The sequence below is a fragment of the Humulus lupulus genome, chromosome 9 (assembly GCF_963169125.1).
Source record: "Humulus lupulus chromosome 9, drHumLupu1.1, whole genome shotgun sequence".
In the NCBI taxonomy this organism is placed as follows: domain Eukaryota; kingdom Viridiplantae; phylum Streptophyta; class Magnoliopsida; order Rosales; family Cannabaceae; genus Humulus; species Humulus lupulus.
In genome coordinates, this window is record NC_084801.1 from 6,665,951 (window position 1) to 6,681,442 (window position 15,492).

The following is a 15,492-nucleotide window of genomic DNA, read 5'->3' on the forward strand; positions in this document are numbered from 1 at the left end:
ATTTTTACCCACTGAATTTTTGACACTACCATATTGTACCCCTTAAAATATACGACCCGTTAAAATTTCTCCTTGAAATATTGAAACTATCAAATCGTACCCATATTACCGATTGCATAAAATTATTAGTATTTTTGTCTCCGAATTTTGACAAATACCAAATTACACCCCCTTAAATTATAAAATTTTTAAAATTTATTTTTCTATTAATTAATTCTTAAAAACTTAAAGAAAAATTATTAAAATAATTCAATAAAAAAAGTAAATATTCAATTGTTGTATCCATTAATAATGTTATCTTGCCTTTTTGGTTTTGTTAGGTCTTTAATGGACTGTGGTGGTACTTAGCAGTGAAGAACGATAAACCCATTTTTGACTCAGAATCAAGAGTGTTTACCTCCAAGTTTGGGACATATTAAAGAAGAATGTGTTGGAAACAAATATATTTTGGATTGTACATATAAATTTTGTAATATTTAAGTTCTTAAATTATTGAAATTATTTATAAGATTTTATTTTGATTATATACACTTAAATTCACGTAAAATTAATATAATTAAAAAATTATGATGTTTTCTAAAATGGTAATGCATATGTATAATATATATTTTAAATAATAGACCTTATTATCTAAAATATCATTAATGTGTAAAATAATTTATTAAAAATTTATCAATAATTTTTTTACATAGAAATAAATAAATTATTTATTATGTTAATTAATTTTTAGTGATATTTGAAAATGCTGCTAATTATATTTTGTAAACAATTTATAAATTTATAATTTTTTTGAAGTTTATTTTTTATTTTGTTGTTTGTGCATATAGGGTGTCGAAACTACTACTGGTTTGTGCAAACAATTGAGTGACTGATATTATTTTGCACTACTAAAAAATTAGTAATTAACTTTCAAACGGTATTTACGCCACTATTTTATTTTTTATTTTTTATTTTATAAAAACAATGTAAAAGGTTACTTCTTTTACAATGCTTTTTATATAAATTAGCATGGCCCCTTTTATTACGTTATTTCTCTTTAATCATGTTTTTATACAAAATTATTATCATAAAAGGCTACCCCTTTTGCATTGCTTTTTGTATAAAAAGCATATATCTTGTGAAATATGAAAAGATATCTCTTGAGAAAATAGTTAAAGATAACTTATTTGCTGATGTAGCATTATTGTGATATGTATGGAGAGTGTCTATTGAGAAGATATGCTAATAGATGTATATATATTTAGCTCATTCCACACAAGAAGATAAAAAGAACCAAGAAGAAGAGGTCAAACGTGTAAATTAGGGTAGAAAACTTGACTTTTATTAAATAATGAAGATATATATATATATATATATAGTGTTGCTGTGACTTTTATTAGTAAGAGGTACATATAGAAATGTCTAATTGATGTTAAGAATTGATATTTTTGTGGTATTTTGTGCATCCATTTTTTAGGAAAAAATAATCCTTCAAAAGGCCTTTAATTTGGGTCAACATAATAACGACATTTCAACTACTTTCCTACATATTTAATAATAAGAGGATGTACAACTGCTTTGAAAGCTTATTATGCTATTAACTGCTGGAACTTAAATAGAATTTTACTTTTTATGCTTAATAGTCTTTACTATTACAAAAAAAAAATCACTACTATTCATTCTTTTATTTTGATACTAAATATTCCCCATCTACCCAAAATACCCATTCCATTATATCAAGAAGACCAAAACTCTCTCTTTCTCTCTCACGAAACCATCACCAAAACCCATGGTGGGTTCCAAATTTCTTGTTGAAATCGTTGTTAGCCATCTCTATTGTCTCTATAAAGATCCAAATATCAAAGGCACCATCCATTTTGAGGGATTTTGGAGGAGAAAAACCATGGGTAAGAAGATTGCTCTTTTTTTTTTCTTGGGTACTATTTGTTTACTTTTTTTTTTTTGGCTATTTCGAACATATCTGAGCCTATATTTGTGTGTTTTTTAGGGTTGTTATAGAGATGTTGCAGTCTGTATTTTTCTGAGTTTTCTGCAACAGTTTTCCTCGATAGGAGCTCGATAACAACTCAATAGGGGCTCGATGCTATGTAGAAGACGATTAAGTTGTGAGCTCGATGCTGCTTGATAGTGGCTCGATGATAGCTCGATAGGTATATCATTTATTTCTCGATGGTGCTGATAGGAACTCGATAGGGGTTTGATTGGACCCTTGACTATTTGGTTTAGTTGTTTCTCGATACGTACTCGATGGGAGCTCGATAGGGGCTCGATAATAGGCAGATGGTGTGGTTTCCGTTAAGATCTCATGCTCATATCGAGCTAACTTCAAGAAAAATCATAATTTTCCTTAATCAGAACCATTGAGCTCCTATCGAACTTATCGAGCCTAACCATAGACCCCATCGAGCCTAAACAATTCATGTTCTATCGAGCTTGTATCGATATCCTATCGAGCCTATCGATCATGTCAACTCTAACCATAGACCCCATCGAGCCTAACCATATACCCATTGAGCTCCTATCGAGCCTAACCATAGACCTTATCGAGCCTAACCGTATACCATATCGAGCTCCTATCGAGCTTATCGAGCCTACCATACACCCCATCGAGCCTAACCAATTACTGTCCTATCGAGCCTAACCATATACCCCATCGAGCTCCTATGAGTTTTACCATACACCCCATCGAGCTCTGATCGAGCTTAACCATATACCCCTTCGAGCTTACTATCGATCTACCATCGAACCTATCGAGCCACTGGTTAAAACCCAGAAAAAAAAGCCCACAAAACCCACCGATTCAACATGCATTTCACTTAAAAATGGAGTTGGGTTCGAGATCTAACATTTGACTGTCACCGTGGGAGGAAATCAGTGTCGTTGTTCTTGGGTTCGAAAGAAATATGTCGTCATGGGTCACGGGTAGATGGAGGTCAATGTAGTTAGGTGAGAGACAGGGGAGATGGGTCGCCTGAGATGCTCGATGGGGGTTGGGCTCAACGGGGGTTGGGTTTGACGAGATTTTGGGGTTTCTCGTGAGAGAGTGAGAGAGAGAAACCGAGAGTGTAGAGAGAGAAATGAGATGTTAAAATTTTTTGGGTGGAAAAATGAGAGGGGTATTTTGGGTAGATGAAGAATGTTTAGTATCAAAATGAAATAGTTAATAATAGCAGTATTTTTTTTTATAATATTAGAAATTATTATGCATAAAGAGTGAAATTTCCCTATAATAGTAGACTCAATAAAGTCATTTGTTTAAGTTGACTTGACGTAATGAAGTTTTCATGTAATTTAATGTGAGGTTTTCATTTTTCCAAAGCCTCTTTAAGAGCAGAAGAAGATGTTTCAACAGTTTTGAAAGCGTATATATATATATATATATGCTATTACTATTTACATTTACTGAAACTTAAATAATAATAGTCTCCATGAAGTGATCGACTTGTTTAAGTCAATCATATATAACATATATATTTATATATATACTAGATATCAGCAACGCGCAATATATACGTTTCCTTAATTTTATTAATTATTTTTATTAAATTTATATTAATATCATATAAATTTTGAAATAAATATCCTATTTTAATTAAATAATTTATTTATTTTTGTTTAAACTTATGTTTGTTCTAGTTTTTTAATTTGTGAGTGATAACAAGAGATTGTATTATATGTTTAATGTAATATTAAATATTATAAATGGATTTTAAATTTAAGTTTCTTGCTATTTTTTAAAAGTAATTTTTTTGTTAATTCACAGTAAATTATATTATATGTTTAATATGATATTATTCTAATAAGTGAGTTTAAGTTTAATTAAATTTTATTTAAGTTATAAAACGTATAATTTTATTATTTTTAAACAATTATCATTATAAAATATCTCAAAAATATCATATTTTAATTTGTTTAATTATTTATTATTTTTAAATAATTATTATTGTAAAATATCTCAAAAATATCTTATTTTAATTTTTTAATTATTTATTTTATTTTATTTAAGTTTAAGTGTTTACAAATTAATGTTAAATATAAGATTATTCTGTTAAATATAAAAATATTCCGTTAAAGTTAATATTAAAAAAAAACCATTAAAACAAAAAATTTCTGTTATCTACGTACTTATTTTATAAAATGGTTGATTGCTGAAGGAATTTTTGACTAATTGAGTACTGAGGTGGAAAATGTTATACTTTCAGCCCTCATTTAGTTATTTTATTTTTGTACTGCTATCTAATAATGCACGTGATATTATTTGAATTTTAGAGTGACAAACTATTGAAGTGAGAATAGTAATGTACATTTTGTCAAATGTAGAAGAAGATTTAAGCACGTAACATATATGATAAACATATATAATGAAGAGTCTTACTTGATTAGCAGAGAAGAGAAGGGAAGAGGACGTTTCTACCAAATATAGGGTAAATTTATTGGGAAAATTCTGCTTAATTTTTTTAAAAAATATTTAAACATAAGAAATTTTAATATTTTAAATAATTACTTAGGTGAATTTTGTTAGAATATTATTTATTTGGTATATGAAATCAACTAATTGATTTAATATATTAAAGTCAATATTTAATTTATTGACAAAATATTCTAATTAATGGTCAACATTGTTTGTTACCTGATTTTGTTGTTACCTGATTTTTCATATCCCAACTGATTGAGGAAATATCTCAATCTGTGGCAGAGACTCTGATGGTAGGTCTCACTCTATAAATATAGAGTACCGGTCCCCAAGCTCGCTGCTCATTCTGACTTTCAGTAACTCCATCTAAAAGAGTTAGTGAGAGCTTGGAAGCCCGTGTACTCGTTCTAACTTCTGTTTCTTTTCTTTTGTAGATCTAAAGCTAGATCGAGGTTATCAATAGCAATGGCTGGAGGTATACAATATTCGATCCTTTTTGTATATGTTCATTCTATATATTAATTCCGCCTACATGTATATAGAATTGTTCATATGCCCACTTTCATATTATATATTTGGTATCAGTCGCCAGTCTACATCTCTGCCTTGCTAATTTTATCTGCATATATATATTTATTTGATTTATATATGCCTTCATATTCATATTCATATATATATACATATATCTACATTTTTTGTTGGCCTACATTTAACAAAATTTCTTTTGGTAATTTTATTGTTTTTGTATTGTTTTGTGTTTACATATATGTTATATCTAACATATTTTGGCAATATAAACAAATTATACACATATTTTTTTTTTATGATTTATAGATGTGCCTATGTCTTCATCTATACACATATATTATATATTCGTGTATATAGTTTTATATATTGTTTGAGGGCCATATTCATAATTTTTTATTTTTTTTATTTTGATAGAGAGTTTTAATGTCTCACATTTTTTGATTTTTTGTTTCAAAACTAATTTTCCACATAAGTACTTAGAAATCCTTCAGATTATTTTTTCTAATGATCTATGTCTCCAAATCAAGTTTTGAGAATCCAAAATCAGTTTTGCAACCTTCATGTACCCGGTTATGGCCAAAAACAATTTTGATATTAAAGTTTGATTTTTTGTTGTTGTTTAATCAATCTAACGTCATGAATCTCTTTAGACAATTTCGAACTAATTTGGACAATAAATTTTATTTTGCCAATTTAATTAAAACATATAATTTTGGTAAATTATATATTTGGAAATTAATTAAAATGTGCAATTACTTGATTTTGGTGTATGGTATATATATCTTTTATTCATGCAATATTAAATAATTGTGCTATTTTAAGAATGTAATTAATTTTTACAATTAAGTTTGTGCAATTATTTTATTAATTCACGAAATCAGTAAATGATGTTATTGTCTTTTTTAGCATGAATTTTTCTGCCATTAAGTATATATATATATGGAATTATTGTATTTTCGTACATATAATTAATTATACTAATTTGTATGATTATTTTGTTCTTATTCATGCAAAATTTATTTTTAGTATAATTATCTTTAATTTTATATGTATGCCTTTATAATTTTAAATACATTATATGTAGAGTCCAAGAACTTTACTTAGCTAATATTTAGTAGTATTATAGTATGTATAGTATTATCTTTGTTACTGTGGATTTTTGGTTCAGACCGGGAATTATTTGGACACTCATAGTAGTACTTATAGATTTTCTAAGTTTAACCTATAGTTTAAGAATATTAAGTTTAAACTAAGGTTTGATTAATGTGACTGATATTAAGGATTATATTTATTATACTATAAGGTTTAGATATCAACCAATAGGATTTTAAGCACATGTTATGAATGGTGATTAAGGATTAAGTATTTTTGATGATTAAATTTAATAAGGAGTAAAGTTTGAATGTTATAGGGCCAATCAGCAGCTTTGAATACGTTGAAGGCTTAGTCAAGGCTGTTTGCTCCATTCAAACTTAGCTAAAAATGTGTAATTTCATGTTTAAATATTCAGCGTGTGCCGATATATCGCAGCTATAGGGGGCGATATATCGCAGCATGTAGATACGAAAAACACGAGACGATGCACGGTCGCCTCGGGCATACTGGCCCAGGCGATATATCGCCTACAGGGGGCGATATATCGCCTCCTTCAGCATATGTTCAAACGTTTTTGAATTCTTTTCCTTTCAGCCATTCAAACTCCTTCATAAGTCCAGCATCTTTTGAACGAGTCTTCAGCCTTTGCTGAACGATTATTCAAATTATTTTCACCTAAAAAGCCATTATTTTTATTGAAGTAAAATCAAGATACTTTCATTCCCAAACTCTATAAATAAGACCTAGTACCCAGCCATTATTCACCTTTTACTCTAAGTTCAGAAGCTGCTAGTGCTAAGTGAGTGTGAGAGTGTAAACACCTGGTTTGGGAAATCATAAGCTTATCAAACACTTTGGGAAGTGAGGTTCTATAGTATTTCGGTTGAGGTGTAGATTGGTCTTTCAAGTCTTTGAGGTAACCAAAACTCTAGTTCATTTCTGTATTATGTTATTTTCTTTCTCATAGTCTTCTACTCAATCTCTAACCTTAATCTTCATTTTGTTTAGGGAATCTAAGTTCTTGAGCACATAAGTTTCGGTAAGCATGTTTCTCAAATGGTTTAGTCTTTCCATCCCTTTCATTTCATCTCCTTTCTTCTTTAGACTCACTCTTTCTAATGGTTATTAGGAGTGTTCCAAAAAGTCCCAACTCAGTCCACATATCCCGGTAACTTTGGTAAGGAAAATAGGATAGAATCTATATATTCATTGCTTATGTTATCTTATGTGTTATGTTATGTTATATGATATGTTATGAATATGTTATGAATGTGTATGTTTGTAGGCTTGGGCTTATGCCCTATTTGACTAACAAGACCCCAAAAAGATTATGGGCATATGCCTACTTAGCTAGTAGGACCCCACTAATCTCAGGGCATAAGCTTGTTTAGTCTATGGGACCCCAAGTAATAATGGCCATTATAATAAGTGTATGTATTAAGTGTTATGATATGTCTATATGTTTATTATGAAATTTATGTGTATGACTATGTGTTAGATTTTCCTTGCTGGGCATTAGGCTCATTCCTTTCTGTTTTATGTGCAGGAAAATAAGCTTTAGAGGCGGTAAGATTCGTGACGCTTAGAGGATGTGTATCGATGGTGAATGGAGTCAAGGGGCCGAGCGTTATTCGATTCGAGGATGTAGTCTTGTATTTACTTTTTTATGGTTTTACATGTATTTTCCGCATTTTCTATGTAACTCTTTTCACTTTAAGTTATTTTTGTTTTAAAGACAATGGGTACCCATATCCTACTTATTTTTATGAAAGTAACATTTGTTTCTACAAGTTTATAATAAATTATGGTATTTTCGCAAATGTATGTTTTAGTAAGAATTTGTATGTATAGTTTGATAATGGTCCAAGAGTCTAGATTAGTGGGTCATTACATTATATATATTCCATTATTGTGCTAGATATATTTAGATTACATTCAAAACATTAAGATAGGTTGAATAATATTTAGCACATTAATCTTCATAATTTATTCATAAAATATTCATAAAACATTTAGGGTGAATAAAATTATGAATAATTCATAAACAATTTTGTGGTTGACATAAGAACGCATGAAACTGAGACAAATGCTCAATCTAGAACGGTTTTTAATGATCTTCAGACGACCACACTAGGAGCACTACTCTCTGTGATTGCCTATTATGTTATAACGAAATTGTTTTTAGGTCTTCCTAGAGCCTAAAACATAATGTCTAGTGAACCATATAATTTTACATGATTAGGGAGTAGCCACAACATATTTAATTATATAAAATTATATATTAATTTGAAAGGATCACATAATGGACAAAATTGTGATTGATTATATAAATATAACAATTTTACCCCCACAGGGATTTTATTATATTTATATAATTAATTAGGATAATATATTAAATTAATTTTCTTAATTTACCCACAGGAGTTATGAAAATTAATTTAATAGTTTTATCATAAAGTTTAATAAAGATAGAAGTATCAAACCTTACTTTATCCCAAATAATTCGTTTGAATAATCTATCATCCTTTACATCCAATTTTATTAAATTAAAAATTTAGCCCACAGGCAATTTTTGTTTAATAAAATTTCATTCTTCAGCATGTTATACATTGGTAAAACATGACTTCATTAAGCCTCAATCTTTTAAATCTAAGTTTGTAATCCTATTCATGCAGCTTCTTCATCATCCTCTAGTTTCGTTGAAATTCTTACTGAAATACCTGAGCTTAGGGGTGATAATTTCAAAATCTGGAAGGAACGAGTTCTTCTTCATTTAGGCTGCGCCGACATGGACTACGCAATAAGGAAGGACGAACCTGCTGCAATCACTGCGACTAGCACTGCTGCTCAGATCGCACTATATGAGAAATGGGAGCGGTCCAATCGCCTCAGCATCATGTTCATCATGTCCAAGATCCCTCTGGGAATGCGTGGATCGGTGGAGCAACCTGAGAAAGTCAAAGACTTGATCAAATTGATCGATGAGCAGTTCGACACTTCGGACAAACCACTTTACAACAACCTCATCCACCAGTTCTCATCCACAAAACTCACTGGTGTCAAAGGAGTTAGAGAACATATTTCAAAGATGAGGGGCATTTCTGCTCAACTGAAGAAACTCGATGTAGTCATTCCTGAAACCTTCCTGGTCCACTACATCCTTAACCATCTTCCACCTCAATATGGGCCTTTCAAAATTTCCTACAACACACATAAGGACAAATGGAGTATCAATGAACTGATAACCATGTGTGCTCAAGAAGAAGCAAGGCTCCTGCAGGAACAAGGTGAAAGTGCTCACATGGCCACCTAAGGCAAGAAACGCAAACCATCCAAGAAGGACAAGGGGAAAAATAAAGTGCCCCCCCAAGGCGATATAAAGAAGGATTCCATCAAATGTTTCTTCTGCAAAAAGAAGGGACATGCGAAAAAGGAATGCGCCAAGTTCAAGAAATGGATGGACGACAAAGGTAATCCAATTTCATTTGTATGTTATGAATCTAATATGGCTAATGTTAATATTAACACATGGTGGATTGATTCTGGATCAACAATTCACATTTCAAATTCCTTGCAGGGTTTACAAAACCTAAGGAAGCCAGTGGGAAGTGAGCAAAGCATCTTATCCGGAAACAAGATGGGCTCACATGTGGAGGCTATAGGAACGTGCCATTTAGTTTTAAGTAGCGGTTTTGTTTTAAAGTTAGAAAAGACATTTTATGTACCAAGTTTCTCTAGAAACTTGATTTCCGTTTCAAGACTTGTACCTTTTGGTTTTTCCTTTACATTTTCAGAAAAATCTTTTAATTTATATAATAAATCTGAATGTGTTGGAAATGGTATTTTGTCTGATGGTCTTTACTGCCTTAATTTACAAAACAATACCACTTATAATACTATGCACGTTCACGCTGGCAATAAAAGATGTGTTATGAATGAGAATTCCTCTATATTATGGCACCGGAGATTGGGACATATCTCTATTGATAGAATTAGAAGGTTAGTAAATGACGGGGTACTCAATACCTTAGATTTTACTGATTTTGATACTTGTGTGGATTGCATTAAGGGATAGCATACCTCCAAGTCTAAGAAAAGTGGTGTCCATAGGAGTTCCGACCTATTAGAAATCATACATACTGATATATGTAGTCCAGACATGGACTCATATGGTCATAAATACTTCATCTCTTTCATAGATGATTACTCACGCTACATGTATATCTACTTACTTCATAACAAAAGTGAAGCGTTAGATGTCTTTAAGATATTTAAAGCTGAAGTAGAAAAACAATGCAACAAGCAAATTAAGATAGTGAGATCAGATAGAGGTGAGAATATTATGGTAGATACACTGAAGATGGACAAGCACCTGGTCCTTTTGCAAAGTTTCTTCAAGAAAATGGGATTGTTGCCCAATATACCATGCCCGGTACACCCGAGCAAAATGGTGTTGCAGAAAGGAGAAACCGAACATTGATGGACATGGTACGAAGTATGCTTAGCAGCAACCCTAAACTTCCTAAATCCTTGTGGACTGAAGCTCTAAAGACATCCGTGTACATATTAAATCGAGTTCCAACCAAGGCAGTCTCCAAAACTCCTTTTGAATTATGGAAAGGTTGGAAACCGAGTTTGCAACATGTGCGCATTTGGGGATGCCCATCTGAAGTTAGGGTATACAATCCATAAGAAAAGAAACTGGACCCAAGGACCATAAGTGGATACTTTATTGGTTACGCTGAAAGGTCTAAAGGTTACAAGTTTTATTGTCCATCTCATAGCACTAGAATTGTGGAATCAAGGAATGCAAAATTTCTTGAAAATGCCTTGATTAGTGGGAATGATCAATCCAAGGACTTAGGTTCTGAGAAAGATCCTTCAGAACCCTCCACCTCAAGAGCAAGATTGATTGTGGTCGATAACACCCCTGCAGTCCAAATGGATGTTGAACCACCACAGCCAATTGTTGAAGATCCACAAGTCAATGATGAAGTTCAAATGGATCAAGTTGTTCAAGAGTTGCCTATAATTGTTGAACAACAAGCTGAACCACCCGCTCCTCAAGAGCCTGCTGGTGTAGCCTTAAGAAGATCCACTAGGACAATAAAATTGGCGATACTTAGTGACTACATTGTGTATTTGCAAGAATCTGACTACAATATTGGAGCCGAAAATGATCCAGAAACGTTTTCACAAGCTATGAATAGCAAAGAATCGGAACTGTGGTACAATGCCATGAATGAAGAAATGAATTCTATGAAAAGCAACGGAGTCTGGGATCTTGTTGAGTTGCCTAATGGGGGGAGGGCTATTGGGTGTAAATGGGTCTTCAAAACAAAGAAAGACTCATTAGGCAACATTGAGAGACACAAAGCGAGACTCTTTGCTAAGGGATTCACTCAAAAAGAAGGAATTGACTACACGGAGACCTTTTCTCCGGTATCTAAGAAAGATTCCCTCAGAGTTATCCTGGCATTAGTAGCTCATTTTGATTTAGAGCTACAGCAGATGGATGTGAAAACTGCCTTCCTAAATGGTGACCTAGAGGAGGAGGTATACATGAAACAACCAGAAGGATTCTCCTCTAGTGATGGTGAGCATTTGGTGTGCAAGCTTAAAAAGTCCATCTATGGTTTAAAACAAGCGTCCCGCCACTGGTATTTAAAATTCCATGATGTCATCTCTTCTTTTGGATTTGAAGAGAATGTCATGGATCAATGTATATACCAGAAGGTCAGTGGGAGTAAGATTTGTTTTCTTGTTTTATATGTGGACGATATTCTTCTTGCAACCAATGATAAGGGCATGCTACATGAGGTGAAGCAATTTCTCTCAAAGAACTTTGAGATGAAGGATATGGGTGATGCGTCTTATGTCATTGGCATTAAGATCCATCGAGATAGATTCAAAGGTATCTTAGGTCTATCTCAAGAAACCTACATTAACAAAGTTTTAGAGAGATTTCAGATGAAAGATTGTTCACCAAGTGTTGCTCCTATCGTTAAGGGTGATAAATTAAATTTGAGCCAGTGTCCAAAGAATGATTTTGAAAAGGAAGAAATGAAGAACATCCCATATGCTTCTGCTGTTGGAAGCTTGATGTATGCTTAGGTGTGCACACGACCCGACATTGTCTTTGTTGCCGGAATGCTAGGAAGATTTCAGAGTAACCCGGGATTAGACCACTGGAAAGCTGCAAAGAAAGTTATGAGGTATCTTCAGGGTACTAAGGATTACAAACTCATGTTCAGACGAACTAACAACCTAGAAGTAGTTGGCTACTCAGATTCAGACTTTGCTGGTTGTACTGATTCACGTAAATCAACTTCTGGTTACGTATTTATGTTTGCCGATGGAGCTATATCATGGAGGAGTAACAAACAGACCTTGACTGCTACTTCTACTATGGAAGCCGAGTTCGTTTCGTGTTTTGAGGCTACATCTCATGGTGTATGGCTAAAGAGTTTCATTTCAGGCCTTAGAGTTGTAGATTCTATATCTAGGCCATTGAGAATGTTCTGCGACAATTCAGCTGCTGTATTCATGGCTAAGAACAACAAGAGTGGTAGTCGAAGCAAGCACATCGACATCAAGTACTTAGCTGTGAGAGAACGTGTTAAAAAAAATAAAGTGGTCATTCAACACATTAGCACTGAATTGATGATTGTTGATCCTATGATGAAAGGCTTGCCACCTCATAAATTCAAGGATCACGTAGTGAGCATGGGACTTGGTTCCCTTATGTAAATTTATTGTACAATCTGAAGTTATTATCAATGAAACTCTTATTTTGATGTTTTCTCATATTTATGCGCATCTTAATTTTATTTGAGAAAATTTTATCTTCACAGGACCTGAATAAACATAAGGTTTATTCGTTTAAGTACATAGCCACATAAATTACATTGTTATGTGATAAATATATTGTAATACATGGAAGATAATACTCGTCATAAAAAGAGGACCTATCGCCATGATTCATGTGTTTATTATCTAACAGGGATGATCGTCGGGCTTAAGTAATACATTAATTTAAATGCTGACCAAGTGGGAGAATGTTAGAATATTATTTATTTGGTATATGAAATCAACTAATTGATTTAATATATTAAAGTCAATATTTAATTTATTGACAAAATATTCTAATTAATGGTCAACATTGTTTGTTACCTGATTTTGTTGTTACTCGATTTTTCATATCCCAACTGATTGAGGAAACATCTCAATCTGTGGCAGAGACTCTGATGGTAGGTCTCACTCTATAAATATAGAGTACCGGTCCCCAAGCTCGCTGCTCATTCTGACTTTCAGTAACTCCATCTAAAAGAGTTAGTGAGAGCTTGGAAGCCCGTGTACTCGTTCTAACTTCTGTTTCTTTTCTTTTGTAGATCTAAAGCTAGATCGAGGTTATCAATAGCAATGGCTGGAGGTATACAATATTCGATCCTTTTTGTATATGTTCATTCTATATATTAATTCCGCCTACATGTATATAGAATTGTTCATATGCCCACTTTCATATTAATCTAACAAATTTCACATATTTAGTTGTATGAACACTTTAAATGTTTATGTGGTACTTAGTTTTTATTTCTGTATGAATGTGTATATATATGTACATTAAGTTTATATAGTTTGAGAATTTGTTTTATTTTAAGTTTATTGGAATGTTTAAATATATTTATTAATATTAAAATAATTACAAATTAGAATTAAAAAATAATTATAAAAATATTTTATAAAAACCAAAATAATAATAAAAATATTTTTTAAGGAAAAAATACATTTAATCTCGGTTATTATGTAATAATTGAAGTTAAATGGTACCCTTTAACTTTGGTTATTATGTAAAAATCGAAGTTAAAACCTATTTTTGTAGTTGTATAGAGAATAAACTAACTAAGAACAAAAAATAAGTCAATAGATGAGACGAGAGAAAATAATGGACAAGGTATAACATGTAAAGTAGGGTGGAAATTAATATAACTAATACTGCTTTGATGATATTATTTTGTCTATTGAGAATAAATTCATTATAGTCTCAAGAGAAAATCAAAACGTGTAAACTAAGTTGGAATAATTGGCTCTCTATGTTTAATCGATCGAAGACTAGATATTGTATAAGAAAGTGAGTCTTTTAACTCGGCCATAACTTATAAGATTTTTCAACATTATATATAAAATATAATTATTTATTAGTGAAACTAAGTAACATGACAAAGTTTGTAATTTTTTTAACTTTTAAATTAAATGGCAAATATTTTAAATGGTGAAAGGGAGCACTATATATATTAAAATATTGTGTAAATTCTGATAATTTTGCAAAATAGACAAAGGAGATTTGAGAAAGAATCAAAAGGGAGGCTAGGTTTTCATTATGTCAAAAGAGATAAAAGGAGAGTACAAGAGCAACAAAATATATAGCCAAAATAATGAGAGGCTAAAAGACTAAACTACCCTTACATATTAATAAAACTTATATTATTAACATCCCCCTCAAACTCACGATGCATTTGCGGGAAGCATCGAGAGTTTGCTAACTAAGAAACGAAAACGAGAAATAGTATGAGCCTTCGTAAACAAGTCGGCAATCTGCATAGCGGAAGTGACAAATGGTAAAGTAATGGTCCCATTCTGATAGTGGTGACGAGTAAGATGACAATCTATCTCAATATGTTTCGTGCACTCATGAAAAACGGAGTTGCGAGTAATCTGAATAGCACTAACAGTGTCACAATGCATCGGAGTGGGATCTGAGAGAATAACACCCATATCAGCAAGTAACCAACGCAACCAAAAAATTCCAGCGGTAGTGGAGGCCATGGCACGATATTCTGCTTCTGTAGACAATCGAGAGACAACAGTCTGTTTTTTACTCTTCCAAGAAATAAGAGAATCTCCCAAAAATATACAAAAACCAGTGGTAGATTTGCGATCAGTACAATCACCACCCCAATCTGCATCTGAGTAGGCACGTAACTCTAAAGTAGACGTAGATGGAAAAAGCAGACTCTGAAATTGAGTTCCCCGAAGATATCGAAGAATACGAAGCACAGCTGCCCAATGAACGGTAGTGGGAGATGCAACAAACTGACTGACAATGTGAACTGCATAAGCGATGTCTGGCCTGGTGATAGTAAGGTACACTAGGCTACCAACCAGAGTGCGATATAGAGAGGGATCTGACAAGGCAACACCATCAGATGAAGAATACCTGGCATTAAGCTCAAGAGGGGTATCAACAGTGCGAGCATCAGAGAGACGAGCCTGATCGAGAATATCAGCAATGTACTTAGATTGAGAAAGAAGATAGCCACGAGGAGAGTAAGCTACTTCTATCCCTAAAAAGTACCGTAGGGAACCCAAATCTTTCATCTCAAATTCACGAGTCAAGTGCGTTTTCAACTCCGTTATCCCATTCGCATCATCACCGGTGATAATCATATCATCAA

The 15,492-nt window shown here is 32.4% G+C and overlaps 1 long non-coding RNA gene across 1 annotated transcript; it reads left to right on the forward strand.

The window, feature by feature from the left end:
- The first annotated feature begins 1,709 nt into the window (after positions 1 to 1,709).
- Positions 1,710 to 7,836, forward strand: LOC133801762 (uncharacterized). Its single transcript, XR_009876953.1, has 3 exons — positions 1,710 to 1,886; positions 4,849 to 4,889; positions 7,584 to 7,836. It is a non-coding gene; the product is annotated as an uncharacterized LOC133801762 (long non-coding RNA).
- Positions 7,837 to 15,492: the final 7,656 nt, after the last annotated feature.